At 46.2% G+C, this 23,052-nt stretch overlaps 1 protein-coding gene across 1 annotated transcript in view; it reads right to left on the bottom strand.

The window, feature by feature from the left end:
- Positions 1-23,000, bottom strand: part of HMOX2 (heme oxygenase 2) — a 43,379-nt gene extending 20,379 nt beyond the window's left edge. Inside the window, exon 1 of the mRNA XM_012441870.2 lies at positions 22,911-23,000. The gene's annotated coding sequence lies outside the window, so the exon portion shown is untranslated. The remainder of the gene's footprint in view (positions 1-22,910) is intronic.
- Positions 23,001-23,052: the final 52 nt, after the last annotated feature.

Genomic DNA, 23,052 nt, shown 5'->3' with positions numbered 1-23,052 from the left:
TGAGTTATTCTGAATGCAAGGTGACTCCTCCTGTGTCCCAGGCTAATCCTCATTGGTTCCTGTGTGTGAGATTAGTAAGGTGTCACCACAGATTGTTAGCAACATGGAAACTGAGGTTATGAGCTAAAGAGGCACTTGTACCACACTGCATTTATGCATACAGTGTAGAGGTTAAACCATAGCCTGTAATTTGTTGTTTTAGTATGAAAAATAAGCAAGAGGTCAGGCATGGTGACTCATGCCTATAATCCCAGCTCTTTGGGAGGCCGAGGCAGGCAGATCACTTGAGGTCAGGAGTTCGAAAGCATCCTGGGCAACATGGTGAGACTCTGTCTCTACTAAAAATACAATTATTAGCCAGGCGTGGTGGGGCATGCCTGTAATCCCAGCTACACAGGAGGCTGAGGCAGAAGAATCTCTTGAACCCAGGAGGTGGAGGTTGCAGTGAGCTGAGATCAAACCACTACACTCCAGCCTGGGTGACAGAGCAAGATTCCATCTAAATAAAAAAAGTGAGCAAGATTCTATTATTTCTGAGAAATAACTGCTCAGGCCCAGTTGAAGATTCAGAAGCTGATGCTGCCTGTCCCCAAAACACTCACCTTGGCTCACTTAGATTACACAACAACCTGAGAAGACTGTCCCTTGAGGAGATCTATTTTTGTTGACTAACAGGGCAGGCCAATGCTGGTTCCAGCAGGGGAGGATGGCATACCCCACCACTCAGTGCCTGAAGAGAGGCAATCAGACCTGCCGGGCATCCTTACACCAAAGGGAGGTCACAATAGGGTCTGCACATCTCTATAGCACCCATTGCTATAGTAACTATTTCCTAAAGAGAAATAGACTATCTGGTTTCAAGAACCTGGAACTGGTCAGGCATGGTGGCTCACACCTGTAATCCCAGCACTTTGGGAGGCCAAGGTGGATGGATTACGAGGTCAAGAGATCAAAATCATCCTGGCCAACACAGTGAAACCCCGTCTCTACTAAAAATACAATAATAAGCCGGGCATGCTGGCACGGGCCTGTAGTCCCAGCTACTCACAGGAGGCTGAGGCAGGAGAATCGCTTAAACCCGGGAGGTGGAGGTTACAGTGAGTTGAGATGGCACCACTGCAATGAAACTGTGTCAAGCATGTATTGAGTGTTTAAAATCTAAGCAGTCCTACCTTTCTGCCTAGTGAAAGATATTGCGCCTCAGAAATGGCAGCACAAAGGATGGAATCATAAACTTTTTGTAAAGTTAGCAATTCCATAGAACAAGACATCGGTCAATCGAACAAGGTGGCTCCAATTTCTCACTCTGGGCCTGCAAGGCATCTTTACATGTTTCCACAGGCCTATAGAGTAAGGTATTATTCCTAGGCTTCTTCACAATGACTGCTGCCCAGATTCTGGTGGGGGCTGGAGTTGGGGCAAGGAAACAAGCCCAGGCCAAGAACCAGTAACTCCACAAGGTTGGCTCATACTACACAGACTGTGCCTATGGTGGGAAGGAACTAGCACCAGCAGCTATTGGACTTGCTCGAAGGAGGATGGTCTGCTTTCCCAGCACTACCAGCAGGCCCCACCTACACCAAAGGAGTGGTAAGGGGAGTGGAATCTGCTTCCTTCTTACCCATTGACTCCCTATCTTAAAGCGCAAGACACCAAGAGTTCCTAAAAATAGAGTTCCTCAACTGTTTTCCTCCTTCAGTATATGGGGCCTGATTTGCACATGAATGACAACATCCCATAGGAGTAGTTGGACAGAGCATACAGAAAATATATTGCAGGTGATGTGAAATTACTAGCAATTAGCTGTAAATGCAGCCCTCTCTTCTACTCTAAACAAACTCTCAGAATGAGAGCCAATTTACAGGGATAATCTTTAACTCAATCAAACCCAGGCTTGTCTTCAGCTCCTAGCTTCAACAATCCTCACACTTTGGCCTCCCAAAGAGCTGTAATTACAGCCATGAGCCACCATACCTGGCCAAACTTTTTTGTTTTGTTTTGTTTTGTTTTTTTAAGACAGTCTCACTTTTTCATGCTGGCTGGAGTGCAGTGTTTGTGATCATAGCTCACTGCAGCCTGGACTTCCTAGGCTCAAGTAATCCTCCAGCTAGGACTACAGGCACATGCCACCACACGAGATTAATTTTAGTATTTTTAGTAGAGACAGGGTTTCACCATGTTGTCCAGGCTGGTCTCAAACTCCTGGACTCAAGCGATCTGCCTCTCTCAGCCTCCCAAAGTGCAGGGATTACAAGCATGAGCCATTGCATCCAGCCCAAACTTATTTTTTTAAAGGCACAGCATTCATAAACTTCATTGTTAGTAACAAATTATTCGTAACACACCTCTTAACCACACTTAAAGAGCAGAAAATTGAAGTGATACAGTGATTACTTAGCAAATTGTACACTAGCTTTCTAGGAAAGCTTTCTAGACACTTCAGCTCCTCAAAGAAACCTTTCAGGATTGTAGGGTGGAGAAAAGAGATCACCATGCATTACTCCGCCCAGTCAATGTGTTAAATTTCCACAGCCACATTTTCTACTTTCCTCACTATCATGAAATTCCCAGGACATGGCCTCCCATCACAACAGTCACTTGGCTTGCTAGCTGTATAAATAGCATATGTGACTATTAATTCAGATATAATTTTAAATATTTGTATTTCTGCATATATTCTATGATAAGAAGACCAAATCCCTCCATCTGAATGAAAGTTTCTAGAAGATGGGTTCAACAAGTCTAACAGCAGGCATATGCACAGAAGTCCTTTCTACAAAGCACAATACTAATGTGTTCAAAAGACACATGAGGGGCTGGGGCAGTGGACTGGATTTTACAATGATCTCTAGAGCCTGAGCCATGGTAGGCACCCAACAAATGTTAACTAAGATGAGCCTGGCCATGAGAAAATCTACCGGCCACACAGCAGCCAAGAGGCAGCACATGGATGTGGTTAAAGCACAGGCTCTAGATAGGCACAATCAAGAGCAAACCCTGGTTCTGCCCATCCCAGTTGGGTAGACTTGGGCCAGCTACTTAATTTTTTGGAATTTCTTTCTTCATCTGTAAAGGACAGTGATAATAATTCCACAAGGTAGGTACAAGAATTAAATGAGATAAATGAGTTATAAAACTGTGACATCATATGGTACTCATTAATAAACTAAAGAAAACATCACTTGCAATTTAAAATTAATGGCTGAGCCCAAAGCTCATGTCTGTAATTCCAGCACTTTGAGAGGCCAAGGCAGAGGGATTGCTTGAGCCAACGAGTTTGATACTGGCCTGGGCAACAAAGACCCCATCTCTAAAACAAAAAAAAAAACAATTTTAATTAGCTGGCAGGCAGAAGAGGGTGTGGGGGAGTGGCACACACCTCTGGTCCTATCTACTTAGAAGGCTGAGAAAAACTAAAAGAAAGCAAAAATCTTGGAATTTGTAGCAAAATAATTTTTTTTTTTATAAAACAGGGTCTCACTTTGTCACACAGGCTGGAGTGCAGCAGCACAATCTCGGCCCACTGCAGCCTTGACCTCCTGAGTTCAAGTGATCCTCCCACCTCAGCCCCGAAAGTACCTGGGACTACAGACATACAACACCATGCCCAGCTAATTTTTTTTTGTATTTTTTGTAGAGATAGGGTTTTACCATGTTGTCCAGGTGAGTCTCGAACTCCTGAGCTCAAGAAATCCAGCCGTGTTGGCCTCCCAAAGTGCTAGGATTACAGGAGTGGGCCACAGTGCCCAGCCTAGCAAAGTAAATTTTGCAAAAGACCTAAGGGAAGATAGTGTATCCTTTTAGTTTAACTCCTTCAAAGAGATCCTGAACATGAGTTGGGTGAAGGCCCTTCCAGGATGGAAGATAGGGCGCATTTTGTTTCTTTAGAGCAACTTATAAAAAGTAAAGATTTAGTTAGGTAACTGAAAATTTACTTAATCCTGTGACAAATCTAATTTGCATTTTTATCTCATGAACCAATCTCATGAACAAATCTGATTTGCATTTTATCTCATGAACCACTTTACTTAATCCTGTGACAAATCTGATTTGCATTTTTATCTCATGAACCAATCTCCAATCCAGTGTTTTCTTCACCGGAGGCCAATTTTTCCCCCAAGGAACCCATTTGGAGATATGGCAATGTTTGCAGACATGTTTAATTGTCACAACTGAAAGATGGGAGTGTGCTACTGGCAATAGTAGGCAGAAATCAGGGATACTGCTCAATGTCCTATTATGCACAGAAATCACACACATGCACACACAAATGCTTGCATACACAGGCATACACACACAGACATTCCACCACCACAAAATGATCCAGCCCAAAATGTCAACAGCATTAACATTGAGAAACCCTGCTAAACCACAAAAGCAGTGCATTTTTTTTTTTTTGAGATGGAGTTTCGCTCTTGTTACCCAGGCTGGAGTGCAATGGCACGATCTCGGCTCGCCGCAACCTCCGCCTCCTGGGTTCAGGCAATTCTCCTGCCTCAGCCTCCTGAGTAGCTGGGATTACAGGCACGCGCCACCATGCCCAGCTAATTTTTTGTATTAGTAGAGACAGGGTTTCACCATGTTGACCAGTGGTCGCGATCTCTTGACCTCGTGATCCACCTGCCTCGGCCTCCCAAAGTGCTGGGATTACAGGCTTGAGCCACCGAGCCCGGCTATGAATCTTTTTTTTTTTAGAGATGGGGTTTCACCATGTTGATCAGGCTGGTCTCAAACTCCCGACCTCAGATGATCCACCCGTATGGACCTCCCAAAGTGCTGGGATTACAAGCATGAGTTACCAAGCCCCACCTACAGAGGACATGAATCTAATAACGCTCTCATCCCTTCATCAATTTAGAGATGAGACTGTTAGTCACCTTTATCTACTATCCCTTAACGTAGATTTCTGAGGAAACTGAATTTCTACCAAAAAAACAAAAGATGCTATTAGTAGGACAGGCAACTTGCCACTGCCCACAAATGACAATGGAAAGGGTTATAGTACCTTCCCAGGAACAGGCCTTACTTGTATGTATTTGGATCTCTGGAAGCTAAACATTTTTACTTTCATTTTTTTTGAGATGGAGTCTTGCCCTATTGCCTAGGCTGGAGTGCAGTGATGTGATTTTGGCTTACTGAACCTCCGCCTCCCAGGTTCAAGTGATTCTCCTGTCTCAGCTTCCCAAGTAGCTGGACTACAGGTGGGCGCCACCATGCCCAGTTAATTTTTTGTATTTTTAGTAGAGACAGAGTTTCACCATGTTAGCCAGGATGATCTCAATCTCCTGACTTCGTGATCCACCCACCTCAGACTCCCAAAGTGCTAGGATTATTGATGTAACTGATTATACTCAATTAAACAATTAAAACAAGCTCAGTAACAAAGCCAGGCAGGCTGAAGCTCCTGACAGAAATGTGTTTATTGGCTGGGCACGGTGGCTCAGGCCTGTAGTCGCAGTACTTTGGGAAGCCAAGGCAGGTGGATCATGAGGTCAAGAGATCAAGACCATCCTGGCCAACATGGTGAAACCCTGTCTCTAATAAAAATAGAAAAATTAGCTGAGTGTGGTGTCACATGCCTATAACCCCAGCTACTCAGGAGTCTGAGGCAGGAAAATCACTTGAACCTGGGAGGTGGAGGTCGCAGTGAGACAAGATCATGCCACTGCAATCTAGTCTGGTAACAGAGCGAGAATCCGTCTCAAAAAATACATATATATATTTATTGACTTCTTTGTGGGATGTAACATACAACTGGGAGAAGTCTGATTATCGTTTATCAGTCTAATAAGATAAGAATCAGAAGAACTAACTTCTACTACCAGGTCTGCTACCAGCTAGCTGTAGTACTTCCTTGGAGCTCCAATGAGTCATTTCTCAGCAAACTGCAGGGAGGATGGCTTTGAATAGGAGGCAAAGCAGGAAAGGCTGTGGGCCTCCCATACCCGGCTTCAGTCAGAACAGCTCCCCTATTCCTTGCTATAGTTCCTCCCAAAAAAAAGGCTGTGCTGCTTCTAAACATAAGATCCAAAAAACAATGTAAGTGATAATACTATAGACCTGATATTACATTCACAACTACCTAAGTAAGCCTTTTATGATCTAGCCTAGCACTTGTAGCTTGTTACAGTATTTATCTGTTTATATGTTTGTTTTCCAGATTACCGTTCATTTATCTTTGCTTCCTACTGCTCAACTACACACCAGTCAGGGTTTGTTGACTAAATGAATGATTTCTGGAATACAAGGTATTCTCAAAATTGAGGCATTCTCAAAGTGCTGATGACAGAGAGCAATTAAGGTGAATCTTAGCTATAAGAATAATAGGCCAGGTGTGGTGGCTCACATTTATATTCCCAACACACTTTGGGAGGCTGAGGCAGCAGGATCACTTGACGCCAGGAGTTTAAGGTTAGCCTGGGCAACATAGGGAGATCCCTGTCACTACCAAAAAAAACCAATTATAAAATTAGCTGGATGAGGCTGGACGCTTGGCTCACGCCTGTAATCCCATTACTTTGGGAGACCAAGGCAGGTGGATAGCTTGAGTACAGGAGTTCCAAACAAGCCTGGCCAACATGGCGAAACCCTGTCTCTACAAAAAGTACAAAACTTAGCAGTTAATGCAATAAAGCTAAGCTGGAGGGACAAAACAAAAAACAAAAAACTTAGCAGAGCATGGTGGCACACACTGGTAGTCCCAGCTACCTGGGAGGCTGAGGTGGGAGGATCACCTGACCCGGGGGCAGAGGCTGCAGTGAGCCAAGATCATGCCACTGCACTCCAGCCTACATGATAGAGTAGGACTCTGTCTCAAAAAATTTTTAAAAATAAAATTAGGGCTGGGCACGGTGGCTCACGCCTGTAATCCCAGCATTTTGGGAGGCCGAGGCGGGCGGATCACAAGGTCAAGAGATCGAGACCATCCTGGCCAACATGGTGAAACCCCGTCTCTACTAAAAAATACAAAAATTAGCTGGGCGTGGTGGCGTGTGCCTGTAGTCCCAGCTACTTGGGAGGCTGAGGCAGAAGAATTGCTTGAACCCGGGAGGCAGAGGTTGCAGTGAGCCAGGATCGCGCCACTGCACTCCAGCCTGGCGCCTGGTGACAGAGCGAGACTCTGTCTCCAAAATAAATAAATAAATAAAAATAAATAAAATTAGCTGGATGTGGTGGTGAGTGCTTGTAGTCCCAGCTACTCGCAAGGCTGAGGTGAATTACTTGAGCCCATGAGTGTGCCACTGCAGAAAGAACGACGGAAGGGAGAGATGGAGGGAGGGAAGGAGAATGATGGCTGCCTAGTGACTAAACATTTGGTGAAAGGTGAGAATGGCCTTGTGGATGGACTCAAGCATTTGATGCTTTGTGCTCAAATAACTCACTGTTTCATATATGAAGGGAAAATGCTGCATTAGATTGGTCTTAAACCAGCTTCCTTACATTCCACAGATACGATTACTGAGAGTGTACCTTTTAGATTTTGTTTTATGGTCTCCAAAAGCCTCACTGGTAGCATAACATTGCGTTACCTGCCACCTCCTTATATAAAGAAATGTACTCCAGCCTAGGCAACATGGCAAAAACCCCATCTCTATCAAAAAACCTGTCTCTACAAAAATTAGCTGGGCATGGTGGCACATGCCTGTCACCCCAGCTACTCCGGAGGCTGAGGCAGGAGGACTGCTTGAGCCTAAGAGGTGGAGGCTGTAGTGACCCAAAAATGCACCACTGCACTCCAGCCTGGGTGACAGAACGAGATTCTGTCTCAAAAAAAAAAAAGAAAAAGAAAAGTAGGCTAGGCATGGTGGCTCACACCTGTAATCCTAGAACTTTGGGAGGCCAAGGCAGGCGGATCACGAGGTCAGGAAATTGACACCATCCTGGCTAACACAGTGAAACACCGTCTCTACTACTTAAAAAAAAAAAAAAAAAAGGAAAAAATTATCTGGGCATGGTGGCATACGCCTGTAGTCCCAGCTACTCGGAAAGCTGAGGCAGGAGAATCACTTGAACCCAGGAGGCAGAGGTTGCAGTGAGCCGAAATCGCACCACTGCACTCCAGCCTGGGTAACAGAGCAAGACTCCATCTCAAAAAAAAAAAAAAGAAAAAGAAAATGTACAGGCACATTTCTAACAGTCATAGTAGCAAGTGCTTGCCAGTCTTCTCCACTCAACACATACACAAACCACAGACTCCTTGATGTCTGCATCTGTGAAAAAAAATCCAGTGTCCCCAAGTTGTCCTTAGAGTCTGGGTTTCATAGCAGCAGCAAGGTCTCTTCATGTTGTTCTCTAGGGAAGGGGTCAGCCACAAAAAGGCAATAGTTATAAAACTTTGTAACAAGCCCACATCCTGTATCTACGCACATTTTGGAGGAAACAGCAAGGCCTTAGCTTATCATTATTGCAAAGGGAAATGCTACGGTTATCATAATTTAATGAAAATTAAAAAATAAAAATAAAAAATCCCAGAAATGTGCTGTAAAACTGAGTAACTTCCTGTTATAATCTTCTCCAATGAGGCAGCACCCATAAATATACACATTAAAATGAAGTTTAATGCCCAAGAGTTTAATTCCTTTAATTCCCAAGAGTTCCCAGAACTGTTCAAACCTCATGATCTCCATTAATCATTATTCAGAGGAAATTCAAATAGTCCAGAACATCAACTATTGACTGAGGACATGATTAAGCAACAATGAATAAATAACTTTAGAAAAAAGCAGACAAGATGAAAAGGGCAACTGTCCAACAGCTCAGGCAGGAATGTAGGTTCTCCATGGCTGTGAGAGGTATACTCAAGGCTTTTTGTTTCTTCTCTTTTTTTGAGACGGAGTTTCTCCTCAGCCTCACAAATTACTGGGATTGCAGGCATGGGCCACTGTGCCCAGCCTCAAGCCTTTTTTCAAAAATCCTACACACAAGCCCAATACATAAAGGAAATAAGTAAGCTTTCATACTTAAAATGAGGAGAGAAAGAGAAAGAAGGGCCAAAGGGGACTGAGCTCAACTCCTCAGTCCCCTCAGGACCTTGAGCTTGGCCTAGTTTGCTCAGGTGTGAACTACGGGACATAAGATATACAATTAAATATTTGCTGGCTACCAACTCCCACTATCTGTGCTAAGTGACCAGCGGCTCTGGGCACGGTCTTTTAAGTCTGTATGTCCCAAACAGTAGTGGGAAGCTGGTCCCGGATTAGCCATAGTTCCCAGACCTGACCGGCCCAGAGCTATCTGGCCGCTGGGCCAGAGCTCCCGCTACTCTTTCACACATCATTTCTAATTGCCCATTAGCTCCTTAAAAACTTCATGACCTTCCAAAAAAGGCATGTGATTTCTGTGTCTTCAACTCACCTCATCCCCAGAATTCGTACTTAGCTCTAACTCTGTATTAGGGACAGGCACATACTCTAATCAGCTGTCCTTGACTATAGGGTTCCTAAGGGCAGACCCTGAGCTTTAAACACCTCTGCCTCATCCACACTAGCCAGTTAAGTTGCTGTGGCCTCAGCAGTTCTCTCCTAGGAACCAGATTAGACTATTGCCTACACACGGGGACACGTTGTCCTTTGGACAAGTATTCAGGCAAGTCCCTTGACAGTTGGTGTTTGGTAAAAAGCAGTTTGTTTACAAAGGAATGATCTAGGGTTTCTGTCTTTACTCAAATACTTCCTCATTTGAAGACACAAATTCAGAGATGTGTACTTCTGAAGATGGGAAGAAAGGGTATCTGTCAGAACAATCCTTAAGCTTTTTTGGTTGCAAATCCCTTTCAGAATCAGAGTAAGGCTTCAGATTCTCCAGGACAATCACGTAGTTTAAAAATGTTGCCTGTGGCCAGGCACTGTGTACCACACCTGTAATCCCAGCACTTTGGGAGACCAAGGCGGGTGGATCACCTGACATCAGGAGTTCAAGACCAGCCTGGTTGACATGGTGAAACCCTGTCTCTACTAAAAATACAAAAATTAGCCAGGCATCGTGCCATGCACCTATAATCTCAGCTACTTAGGAGGCTGAGGAGGCTGAGGCACAAGAATCACTTGAATCTGGGAGGCAGAGGTGCAGTGAGATTGTGCCACTGCACTCCAGCCTGGGTGACAGAGTGAGACTTGGTCTCAAAACGACAACAACAACAAAAAAAGTTGCCTATGTCATTCCAGAGCAACCACAGGCCTTCAACGTTCATCTGTGGACCCAGACTTTCAGGTTAAGAATTCTTGTTCTAAAAGGAGTCTCTTTATCAGTGACATTCTCTTTTTTTGGGTAATGTTTTCAGTAAGACCCTGAGTGCTCTAAAAAGGGTTTCTTCTTTCTTTGGCTCCTTCTCTTCTCTTCCTATTCTGTCCTAGTGGGTTCAGTGCAAGTTCTCCCATTTTCTCCACTTCTCAGCTCTATAACTTCCCTGGCCTCTCAAAACTCTCATACACCTTACAAAGTAATTTTGTGTCTTCCCAAAGTTACTACCAACTCCTAGTAAATAAAGACTATGATGGGTTTGTTGTCGTATTTGCACATCCACTCAATGCCATTGAAGAGGGAGACCCAGACTTCTCAGATCAACTTCCCCTTTGACTATCATGCTGCATTTCAATAGAAGAAAAGGTTGGGCCGGGCGCAGTGGCTCACGCCTATAATCCCAGCACTTTGGGAGGCCGAGGCGGGTGGATCACGAGGTCAAGAGATCGAGACCATCCTGGTCAACAAGGTGAAACCCTGTCTCTACTAAAAAATACAAAAATTAGCTGGGCATGGTGGCGCACGCCTGTAGTCCCAGCTACTCGGGAGGCTGAGGCAGGAGAACTGCTTGAACCCAGGAGGCGGAGGTTGCGGAGCCGAGATCGCGCCATTGCACTCCAGCCTGGGTAACAAGAGTGAAACTCCATCTCAAAAAAAAAAAAAAAAAAAGAAAAGGTTGACCGATTGGTGCCTCCGGTTTTACCTTCCTATAGGTGACAGGCTAGGCCTTGGGGAAACTCTCCAGAAGGCACTATTTTTTTTTTTTTTTTTTTTGAGACGGAGTTGCGCTCTCGTTACCCAGGCTGGAGTGCAATGGCGCGATCTCGGCTCACCGCAACCTCCGCCTCCCGGGTTCAGGCAATTCTCCTGCCTCAGCCTCCTGAGTAGCTGGGATTACAGGCACGCGCCACCATGCCCAGCTAATTTTTTGTATTTTTAGTAGAGACGGGGTTTCACCATGTTGACCAGGATGGTCTCGATCTCTTGATCTCGTGATCCACCCGCCTCGGCCTCCCAAAGTGCTAGGATTACAGGCGTGAGCCACCGCGCCCGGCCAGAAGGCACTATTTTTACTTAAAACAAGATCAAACCAGAAACCTTTTCACATGTGAGTCCTAAAACTATGAACCCAAGATTCTTCCACGTGTAACATCTAAAGTATAAGCCTATATAAAGGCAGAACCTTCCTTCGTTAGAGGAGCTGGGTTTTTGACAAATTACTGCCTGGTCTCCCAGAGGAATAAACTCTTCCCTCCTTTATTCCGTGTTCCAGAGATCCATTTCCCATGGCTGCTCCTGCTACTCCATACTCTGTACTCCTTTCAAGCTCAACACAGTAGTCAGCACTCCATATCCATGGGCTCTGCATCTGTGGATTCAACCAAACTCAGATTAAAAATATTCAGAAGGCCAGGCACAGTGGCTCATGCCTGTAATCCCAGCATTTTGGGAGGCCAAGGCGGATGGATCACCTGAGTTCAGGAGTTCAAGACCAGCCTGACCAACATGGAGAAACCCCGTCTCTACTAAAAATACAAAATTAGCCAGGTGTGGTGGCACATGCCTAAAATCCTAGCTACTTGGGAGGCTGAGGCAGGAGAATTGCTTGAACCCAAGAGGTGGAGGTTGTGGTGAGCTGATATGGCACCATTGCACTCCAGCCTGGACAACAAGAGCAAAACTCCATCTCAAACATAAATAAAATAAATAAAAATATTCAGAAAAAGGCCTTAAATGGCGGCTCATGCCTGTAATCATAGCACTTTGGGAGGCGGAGGTGGCCGAATCAGTTAAGGTTAGGAATTTGAGACCAGCCTGTCCAACAAGGTGAAATCCCGTCTCTACCAAAAATATAAAAATTAGCTGGCTGTGGTGGCAGGCACCTGTAATCCCAGCTACTCGGGAGGCTGAGGCAAGAGAATCGCTTGAACCCAGTAGATGGAGGTTGCAGTGAGCCAAGACTGTGCCACTGCACTCAAGCCTTTATGACACAGCAAGACTCTGTCTCAATCAATCAATATTTAGGGGGAAAAAAAATGATGGCTGCATCTGTACTACACATGTACAGACTTTTTTTCTTGTCATGATCATGTAAATGATACAGTGTAACAACTATTTACATAGCACTACATTAGGTATTATAAATAATCCAGAAATGATTTAAAGAATATGGAAGATGTGCATAGGTTATATGCAAATACTATACACCATTTTATATAAGAAACTTGAGGATCATGAATCTTGGTACCTTTGAGGTGTCCTGAAACCAATCCCCACAGATACTGAGGGATGAATGTGTATACTTGCCAAATGGCCTCATATTATTGTTTCTTGATCCTTCTACCTTTAGGCATTTGGACTTGAATGTGTTTCCTCCTTTAAAATTTGAGCATATGCACTGGTATGATACTGTAATTTTTAACAAGATATACATTTGAGGCTGCACCTAGTGGCTCAAGCCTGTAATCCCAGCACTTTGGGAGGCCAAGGCAGGCGGATCACTTGAGGTCAGGAGTTCGAGACCAGCCTGGTTAATACGGTGAAACCCCATCTCTACTAAAATTACAAAAATTGTTTGGGAGGCCAAAGTGGGTGGATCATGAGGTCAGGAGTTCAAGACCAGCCTAGCCAATATGATGAAACCCCATCTCTACTAAAAATACAAACATTAGCTGGGTGTGGTGGCTGGCGCCTTGTAGTCCCAGCTACTCTAGAGACTAAGGCAGAAAAGAATTGCTTGAACCCGGGAGGCAGAGGTTGCAGTGAGCCATGATTATGCCACTGCACCCCAGCCTGGGAAACAGAACAAGATTCCATCTCAAAAAACATTTAAAAATACAAAAATTAGCCGGGCGTGGTGGCATGCACCTGAATCACAGAAACTTGGAAAGCTGAGGCAGGAGAATAGCTTGAACCAGGAAGGAGAGGTTGCAGTGAGCCAAGATAGTGCCATTGCACTCCAGCCTGGGCATCACAGCAAGACTGTCTCAGAAAACAAACAAACAACCAAGTACAGTGGCTCACGCCTATAATCTCAGCACTTTGGGAGGTCGAGGCAGGTGGATCACGAGGTCAAGAGATAGAGACCATCCTGGCCAATATGGTGAAACTCTGTCTCTACTAAAAATACAAAAATTAGGGGGACATGGTGGCATGCGCCTGCAGTTCCAACTACTCAGGAGGATGAGGCAGAAGAATCACTTGAACCCAGGAGGCAGAGGTTGCAGTGAGCCGAGATTATGCCACTGCACTCCAGCCTAGGGACAGGGTGAGACTCCATCTCAAATAAACAAACAAACAAATAAACAAAAAAGATGTCTAGATATATTTGATCTGCATCCCAGGTTTCTGGCATAGAGTTCCTCTGTTTCTTTTTTTTTGCCTTTGGCATAGAGTTCCTAAAACCTTTGTAGATGGGGGCACTAGGAGAATCTTTCGTTCTGATATTGGTTTTTAACCCCAGTTCCTGACACAGAGCTCCTAAAACTTTTGTAATTGCCTAAATCCCTTGGAATTTCCTGGGTAATAGGAGCATCTTTTGTTCTAAGTAAGCAACTCTTGGTGGGCTCCTAGACAGCCTCAGGATCGGGGCTGGTTGCCTGGGGACTTTCAGCCCCACTGTCTTAACCTCAGGGGAGGGGAGAAGGTCTAAAGGTTGAGTTGATCACCAGTGGCCAATAATGTACTCAATTATGCCTTTGTAAGGAAGCCTCCATAAAACAACAACAACAACAAAAACAGCAGGGTACGGTGGTTCACACCTGTAATCCCAGCACTTTGGGAGGCCAAGGTGGGTGGATCACGACGTCAAGAGATCGAGACCATCCTGGCCAACATGGTGAAACCCTGCCTCAAAAAATGAATTAATTAATTAAAGCATACACACACACACAAACACACACACACACAACAGGGTTTGCATTAGCTTCAGGATGGCTGAATACACAAAAGTTCCAGAGAGGGTGTAGAGCCTCCATGCCCCTTCGCCTTCCCACATGCTTCACCCTATGCATCTCTTCCATCTGGCTATTCATCTGTATCCTCTTTTTTCCCACTCTGATGCCCAGGCTGGAATATAGGGGCGTGATCTCAATTCACTGCAACCTCCACCTCTGAGGTCCAAACAATTTTCCTGCTTCAGCCTCCTGAGTGGCTGGGACTACAAGTGTGCACTACCACACCCAGCTAAGTTTTTTGTATTTTTAGTAGAGACGGGGTTTTATCACGTTGCTCAGGCTTGTCTCAAACTCATGACCTCAGGTGATCCACCTGTCTCAGCCTCCCAAAGTGCTGGGATTACAAGCATGAACCAGCGCGCCCAGCCATCTGTATCCTTCTTAATATCCTTCATAGTAAATGGGTAAATGTTTAAGTAAAGTGTTTCCCTGAGTTTTATGAGCCACTTTAGCAGACTGAGGTGGGATTGTCAGAACTCTTGATTTATAACTGGTAGGTCAGAAGTATAGGTGACAATCTACTACTTATGACTAGTGCCTCAAGGTGGAACAGTTTTGTGGGACTTGAGCCCTCAACTGGTGGAATCTAACGCTATCTGCAGATAGAGAGTGTCAGAATTTAACTGAATTAAAGGACACCCCGCTGGTGTTATTAGAGAATTGCTTGGTACATGGGGAAACAACTCCCATACATCTGACTTCAGAAGTGTAGTGTCGAGTGACTGTGGGAACAGGGTAGGAAAAATACTTAGGGTTTTTTTTGCCTCTCTCAAATAACTAGAAGAGCCACATGCAAAGACAGAAAAGTATAACCTATAGTAGCTAGTTTCTCAGCAGAGCACAATTCTCCCCTTCTGGGTCCATTTACATTTCCATAAACACAAAAAAAATTACAAAGCAGGACAAACATGACACTGAGCAGAGATATTCGAAAATTTTGCTGAGATTGATAAATACTCAAGTATATGGAAGAGGAATTGAGTTTTTAAAGTTATTTTCTAATTAGCGGGATACCTGCTATTACCAAGCAGACTGAAGGCCTGACTTTGCCTCTGCCTTCCTACATAAAAAGAATGGAGTGAAGGTTTAATGTCTTTTAGGTAGAAGTGAGAGGAACTTCCAGGCCCCACGTCACTAAGTTTGCCTTTTCATATGCCTTCAAACACTACTATCCACACTCGGTTTTGCTCATTTATTCTTTCCCTTGTCTCCCCTGCCCTCCTCCAGACTGCCAGAGAAATAGTTCAAGGTGACAACAGCTCCTCTGCAGCAGCACACAGTGGTCTCGCCAGAGAAAACAGTAGATCAAGTAACTACTGGAGACGATGGCTACACTTGGACAGGTGACATTACACTATGATCGACAAACATTTATCACCCTCTTGAGTTCTGTGACTACAAAGAAGGATAAGATCTTGTTCTGGACATCAAGTACCTTTCAATCTAGAGAGAGAGTTAGCTGGAAAAATAAAAAGATAAGGTGCACCATTCTATAAATATTAATTGTGCAATACAGACAATTGTGTTAAAGATAGAGCTTTATGTTCCCGACTTTCCAGAACAATTCTGATTTCAAATATCCTGTTCCACCAATTCTCTCAGTAAACCTGTAAGCTCAGACAATGACATGTGTTTGGCATAAAAATTATGATCATCACAGCTACTTATGAGGCCAGCCAGCCAACTAGGTTAACTAATATCAGATGGCATTATGATGCCAGATTATTTTAATCACACTAGGACCTTCTCACAGCCTTAGCACAGTGCTTTAATAGTAGGCCCTCTATCTCTGACATGTAAACATGAGCAAAATAAACAAAATATAGTAGGCCCGCCTGGGCGAGGTGGCTCACCCCTGTAATCCCAGTACTCTGGGAGGCCGAGGTGGGTGAATCACCTGACGTCAGGAGTTCAAGATCGGCCTGGCCAACATGGTGAAACCCCATCTCTACTAATAATGCAAAAAATTAGGTGAGTGTGGTGGCGTGGCCTATAATCCCAGCTACTCAGGAGGCTGAGGCTGGAGAATTGCTTGACCCTGGGAGGTGGAGTTTGCAGTGAGCCAAGATCACGCCACTGTACTCCAGCCTGGGTGATAAGAGTGAAACTCTGTCTCAAAAAAAAAAGGCCGGGCACAGTGGCTGACGCCTGTAACCCCAGCAGTCTGGGAGGCTGAGGCAGGTGGATCACGTGGTCAGGAGTTCGAGACCATCCTGGCTAACACAGAGAAACTCTGTCTCTACCAAAAATACAAAAATTAGCTGGGCGTGGTGGCACGTACCTATAGTCCCAGCTACTTGGCAGGCTGAAGCAGGAGAATCTCTTGAACCCGGAAGGCAGAGGTTGCAGTGAGCCCAGATTGCACCACTGCACTCCAGCCTGGGCAACACGGCAAGACTCCATCCCAAAAAAAAAAAAAAAAAAAAAAAAAAACAGTAGGCCCTCAGTCAGGCACGGTTGCTCACGCCTCTAATTCCAGCACTACACTTTGGGAGGCCAAGGCCGGTAGATAACTTGGACCCAGGAGTTCGAGATCAGCCTGGCCAACATGGTGAAACCCCGTCTCTACTAAAAATATAAAAATTAGCTGGGCGTGGTGGCACACATCTGTAATCCCAGCTCCTGAGGAGGCTGAGGCAGGAGAATCACTTGAACCCAGGAGGCAGAGGTTGCAATGAGCCAAGATGGCGCCATCACTTACCAGCCCGAGTGACAGAGCGAGACTCTGTCTCAAAACAAACAAACAAAAAAGCCAGGCATGGTGGCTCACACCTGTAATCCCAGCACTTTGGGAAGCTGAGGTGGGCGGATCACCTGAGGTCAGGAGTTGGAGACCAGCCTGGCCAACATGGTGAAACCCCATCTCTACTAAAAATACAAAAATTAGCTGGGCATGGTGGCATACACCTGTAATTCCAGCTATTCTGGAGGCTGAGGCTAAAGAATTGATTGAACCTAGGAGGTCGAGGTGAAAGTGAGCTGAGATTGTACTACTGCACTCCACCGTGTGTGACAGAGCAAGACTGTCTCAAAAAAAAACAAAACAAAAAAAAACAAGAAAAAGGCAGACTGGGTACAAGACACGGGTCTGTTATGTCACTCTTTCTCACAGTCTTTTTAAAGTTACTGAGAACTATGACAACAATTAGGCCTATGATACTCCTGAGAAGGAAATCTATTTGTGAAACAAAAATTAATTTTTTCCCTAAGCAAAGTGAAGAGAACATCCACTTCGTTGGCCTCTGACATACAAACTAACAGCACAGTTCACCATACAACAATCACCTCTTCTGCCATTCCTTTTCACCAGGTATTCTATTCACTTACCTCTCTATCTTTCCTGCCAGTCCACTCCCTCCCCTTTCCAGCCTGTGCTTTAGACAAGGACCTCAAACAAGAATCACCTGGGAAACTCTAAAAACACAGATTCCCAGTCATAATCCCAATTTTACCAAGAAAAAAAGGTTGGGGGCCGGGCTCAGTGGCTCACACCTGTAATCCAGCACTTTGGGAGGCTGAGGCGGACAGATCATAAGGTTAGGAGATAGAGACCATTCTAGCTACAAGGTTAAACCCCGTCTCTATTAAAAAGACAAAAAATTAGCCAGGCGTGGTGGCGGGCGCCTGTAGTCCCAGCTACTAGGGAGGCTGAGGCAGGAGAATCAATTGAACTCACGAGGTGGAGGTTGTAGTGAGCTGAGATCGCGTCACTGCACTCCAGCCTGGGCAACAGAGCAAGACTGTGTCTCAAAAAAAAAAAAAAGAGGTCGGGTGCGGTGGCTCACGCCTATAATCCCAGCACTTTGGGAGGGCCAGGTGGGTGGATCACGTGGTCAAGAGATGAAGACTATCCTGGTCAACAAGGTGAAACCTCGTCTCTACTAAAAATACAAAAATTAAGGCTGGGCGCGGTGGCTGACACCTATAATCCCAGCACTTCGGGAGGCTGAGGCGGGTGGATCATGAGGTCAAGAGATCAAGACTATCCTGGTCAACAAGGTGAAACCCCGTCTCTATTAAAAATACAAAAATTAGCTGGGCATGGTGGCGCATGCCTGTAGTCCCAGCTACTCGGGAGGCTGAGGCAGAAGAATTGCTTGAACCCAGGAGGCAGAGGTTGCGGTGAGCCGAGATCACGCCGTTGCACTCCAGCCTCGGTAACAAGAGCAAAACTCTGTCTCAAAAAAAAAAAAAAAAAGGTTTGCAAACCCCTTACATAAACAAGCAACATCCAAAGACACCAAAAACTAAGGCTCATCAAGTATTAACTTTCTGTCTTCCTGCCTCAGCCTCCCAAGAATAGCTGAGATTATAGGCATGTGCCAGCATCCCACTTATTTTTCACTCTAATAGAATTTTTTTTCCTTTGAGATGAAGTTTCGCTCTTGTCACCCAGGATGGACTATAATGGCACAATCTCACCTCACCACAACCTCCACCCCCTCAGGTTCAAGCAATTCTTCTTCAGTCTCCCCAGGAGCTAAGATTACAGGCACCCAAACCACACCCAGCTAATACTGGCATTTTCAGTAGAAAAGGGGTTTCACCATGTTAGCTAGGCTGGTCTTGAACTCCTGACCTCACGTGATCCACCTGCCTTGGCCTCCCAAAGTGCTGGGATTACAGGTGTGAGCCACTGCGCCCAGCCCAGATCAAGTTTTTCCCTAGGTCACGTTTTTCATCTCTTTCCTCTCCAAGGAGTTAGAAGCTGAATTTCAAATTTTAGACTGAAATACACAATTCTAATTAAATATCTTCTTCCTGGAGAAGTGATATTCCAGTTTTAGATGCAATTCTGATGTAAAGCCCAACTGTGCTGTGAAAAGAGTCAGTTGTTAAAAGGAAGCCAAAAAATCAAGGTAGCTCTGGCTGTCCAATTTCACAAGTTTTCAACAGACTTTATGAGGGGTGAGCCAAAGGTGGTCAATGCTTTATTCTCTGTAACTCCTTGGCACTCGCATTTCTAGAGTTGCTCATTTTCTCCCCCTTTGGTGACTCATAGCATTTCAACATATTGCCACAGCAAAGGAGAAAAATAAATCAAGTCAGACAATGGAGGAAATCACAGGATTTCCCTCTTTACATCCCCAGTTAGATGAAGTCATTCAATGAGTGTGTTTCCAAGGCTCCACAAATTCCCACACCCTCACCAGTGTTTTAACCTAAGCTTGTATTTGATAACTTTTTCTAATTTCACCAAGTAAACTTACATGTTCTGTTTAACTGTGAACTCCTGGTAAGCACAAATTTTGTCTTGTGGTATTTTTCTTTATGTTTTTCTTTTTTGAGACAGGGTCTCACTCTGTCACCCAGGATGGAGTGCAGTAATGCGATCTCAGCTCACTGCAACCTCCGCTTCCTGGGCTCAAGTGATCCTTCAGTGTTTACAAGCACCAGCCACCACACCCAGCTAATTTCTGTGTTTCTTGCAAAGACAGGTTTGTACTATGTTGTCCAGTTTGGTCTTGAATTCCTGGCCTCAAGTGATCCTCCCACTTTGGCCTCCCAAACTGCTGAGATGACAAGCATGAACCACACAGTGCATGGCCTTTTTATTTTATTTATTTATTATTATTTATTTATTTATTTAAGGAGACAGGGTCTCACTATGTTGCTCAGGCTGGCCTCGAAATTCTGGGCTCATGCAATCCTCCCACCTTAGCCTCCTAAACAGCTGAGAGTGGCGATAAGGCACCACCACGCCAAGCTGTCATGATATTCTTGAAAAAACCTAATGAATAAACCACAGACTCACTAACTTATATTCCTTATCCTCCTTTCCAAAAGAAACACTAAAATTTTCAATAAGGAAGTTAAAATTTCCATCAAAACACCGTTTTAACACTATACTAGAAATTCAAAAGTAAGCTTATTTCCTCCTATTTGAGAGGACAGTTTAAGGGAAGGAGGAAGTCATCTTAAACAACATAATCCGGCCGGGCCTGGTGGCTCACGCCTATAATCCCAGCACTTTGGGAGGCCGAGGCGGGTGGATCACGAGGTCAAGAGATCGAGACCATCCTGGTCAATATGGTGAAACCCCGTCTCTACTAAAAATACAAAAAATTAGCTGGGCATGGTGGCGCATGCCTGTAATCCCAGCTACTCGAGAGGCTAAGGCAGGAGAATTGCCTGAACCCAGGAGGCGGAGGTTGCGGTGAGCCGAGATCGCGCCATTGCACTCCAGCCTGGGTAACAAGAGCGAAACTCCGTCTCCCCTCCAAAAAAAAAAAAAAAAAAAAAAACCATAATCTTAGCCGGGTGCCGGTGGCTCACACCTGTAATCTCAGCACTTTGGGAGGCCGAGGTGGGTGGATCACAAGGTCAGGAGTTCCAGACCAGCCTGACCAACATGGTGAAACCCCACCTCTACTAAAAATTTAGCTGGGAGCAGTAGCACACGCCTGTATTCCCAGCTACTCAGGAGGCTGAGGCAGGAGAATCGCTTGAACCCGACAGGCAGAGGATGGAGTGAGCCAAGACTCCATCTCAAAAATACTACTACTAATAATAATCCTTTTCCAATCTCTATAATTCCATTTGGAAAACAACACAAAATCTGTAGGCAGACCACCGGGTTCAAGATCATCTGTGCCAGGTCATTTCAGCTGAGTTTTTTCTTTTTTTTTTGAGGCAGAGTTGCACTCTGTCACTCAGGCTGGAGTGCAATGGCACGATCTCAACTCACGGCAATCTCTGTCTCTCGAGTTCAAGCTAATCTCCTGCCCCAGCCTCCGGAGTAGCTGGGACTGCAGGCACGCACCAATCCACCATTTAATTGTTTGTATTTTTAGTAGAGACAGGGTTTCACCATCATGGCCAAGCTGGTCTTGAACTCCTGACCTCAGGTGATCCACCTGCGTCGGCCTCTCAAAGTGCTGGGGTTATAGGTGTGAGCCACCCTGCCCAGCCTAAGCTGAGTCTTAACACTGACCTTGTTTTACACGTGGAAAAACGATCAACTCCCAAGGCTTTGCAAGGGGCTGAGAGGAGAGGGGTCCTCCAGAGGAAAGTATTATGCATTGCTTTTCTTCTGTATTCTTTCTTTTTTTGAGACAGAGTCTCAATCTATCGCCAAGGCTCCCCATCCCAGGTTCAAGGGATTCCTGCTTCAGCCTCCCAAGTAGCTGGGATTACAGGCACACACGACCACGTCCGGGCAATTTTTGTATTTTTAGTAGGGACTGGGATTCACCGCATTGACCAGGCTGGTCTCAAACTCCTCACCTCAAGTGATCCGCCCGCCTTGGCCTCCCAAAGTGCTGGGATTACAGAAGTGAGCCAGTGAGCCTGGCCAGTGTTCCTTTTTTCAATCACATTCCACCTTGTCTCATTTATAGCGTCATCAACAAAACACCTTACTTAAGGATGGACAGCCACAGGCCATGACAACCAGCTCGTCAGAGGTGTTGTTTGTTTGTTTGTTGTTTGAGACAGAGTCTCGCTCTGTTGCCAGGCGCCAGGCTGGAGTGCAGTGGCGCACTCTCGGCTCACTGCAATCTCCGCCTCCTGGGTTCAAGCAATTCTCCTGCCTCAGCCGAGTAGCTGGGACTACAGGCGCGCGCCACCACGCCCAGCTAATTTTTGTATTTTTTTTTTTTTTTTTAGTAGAGATGGGGTTTCACCATATTAGCTAGGATGGTCTCGATCTCTTGACCTCTTGATCCGACCTCCTCGGCCTCCCAAAGTGCTGGGATTACAGGCGTGAGCCACCGCGCCCGGCCTGTTTGTTTTTTAGACAGTCTTCCTCTGTCGCCCAGGCTGGAGTGCCATGGCACGGTCTCGGTTCAATGCAACCTCCACCCCCCGGGTTCCAGCGATTTCCTCAGCCTCCCGAGTAGCTGGGACTACAGGTGCACATTACCAGGCTCGACTGATTTTTGTATTTTAGTAGAGATGGGGTTTCACCATGCTGGCCAGCCTGGTCTCGGATTCCTGACCTCAAGCAATCCGCCCACCTCTGCCTTCCAAAGTGATGGGATTACAGGCGTGAGCCACCACGCCCGGCCCAGAAGCAGGCAGGCCTCGTGCAAAGGCTGCAAGGCGGTCCCGGCAGCTTCTGCAGGACAATTAATGCACCCAGAGCACTGCGCTCAGAAGGTGACAGGTAAACCCGCGTCAGGACTAACCGGCTGCCCCCACACCTGACCCCTCCCAGTCTGACTTTGCTCCAAGGCGTACCAGGGTTCACTCGTGAAGTCACCATACCAACTCAAGGGGCACTTCCCACAGAGATGGGGTACTGGAGGAAGGGCAGATGCCAACGGCCAATGCCAACAGCCTGAGAAGCCGACAAAGCGGGCTCCAATCTCTGCCAGCACCCCCTGTCCGCACCGCTGACGTCCCCAGCTACGAGGGTCACCTCGCCCCGCATAGCAGTGACGCTGGAAGGGGATGGGCCCAACAGGGAAACCCCAGGGAAACGCTCAGACCTCCCCGCGCCCCCTAAGAGACGACTTCTGAAGAGCGGCGTCCGGGGTTTCGCCCTCCCCTCACAGCCCCTCCACGCCTGTTCTCGTCCGCCTGCCTGGCCTCACTCGGCTTCCGGCCGTCCCCTGCCAGGTCTCCCCTCAGGCCCGCATCGGAGACGCAGAGGGCTGTGGCCCGACCGAGCCCAGCTCCGAAGGCCTGGACCGAGGTAGGGCCCACGGAGAACACGGCGCGGCCCAAGGAGCCAAACGGAAGGAAGGCCCCGGGAGGGCGCAGACCGCTCACCTGCCGCAAGTCGCTGTCGCCCGTCCGCCAGTCACCAGGCAGCGTGCCCGTGAACGACTCCCTCAGGCGCCGCTGCCCCCGCAGCCCAGCGGGCGGGCGTGAGACCGGCGCGACGTGAGCACGCAACGCGGGGTGGGGCCTG

Source organism: Aotus nancymaae, unplaced genomic scaffold (genome assembly GCF_030222135.1).
Source record: "Aotus nancymaae isolate 86718 unplaced genomic scaffold, 86718_ANA_hifiasm-v0.15.2.pri h1tg000049l, whole genome shotgun sequence".
In the NCBI taxonomy this organism is placed as follows: domain Eukaryota; kingdom Metazoa; phylum Chordata; class Mammalia; order Primates; family Aotidae; genus Aotus; species Aotus nancymaae.
The sequence above is the reverse complement of the archived record's forward strand: the minus strand, read 5'-3'. Positions and strand labels throughout refer to the sequence as shown.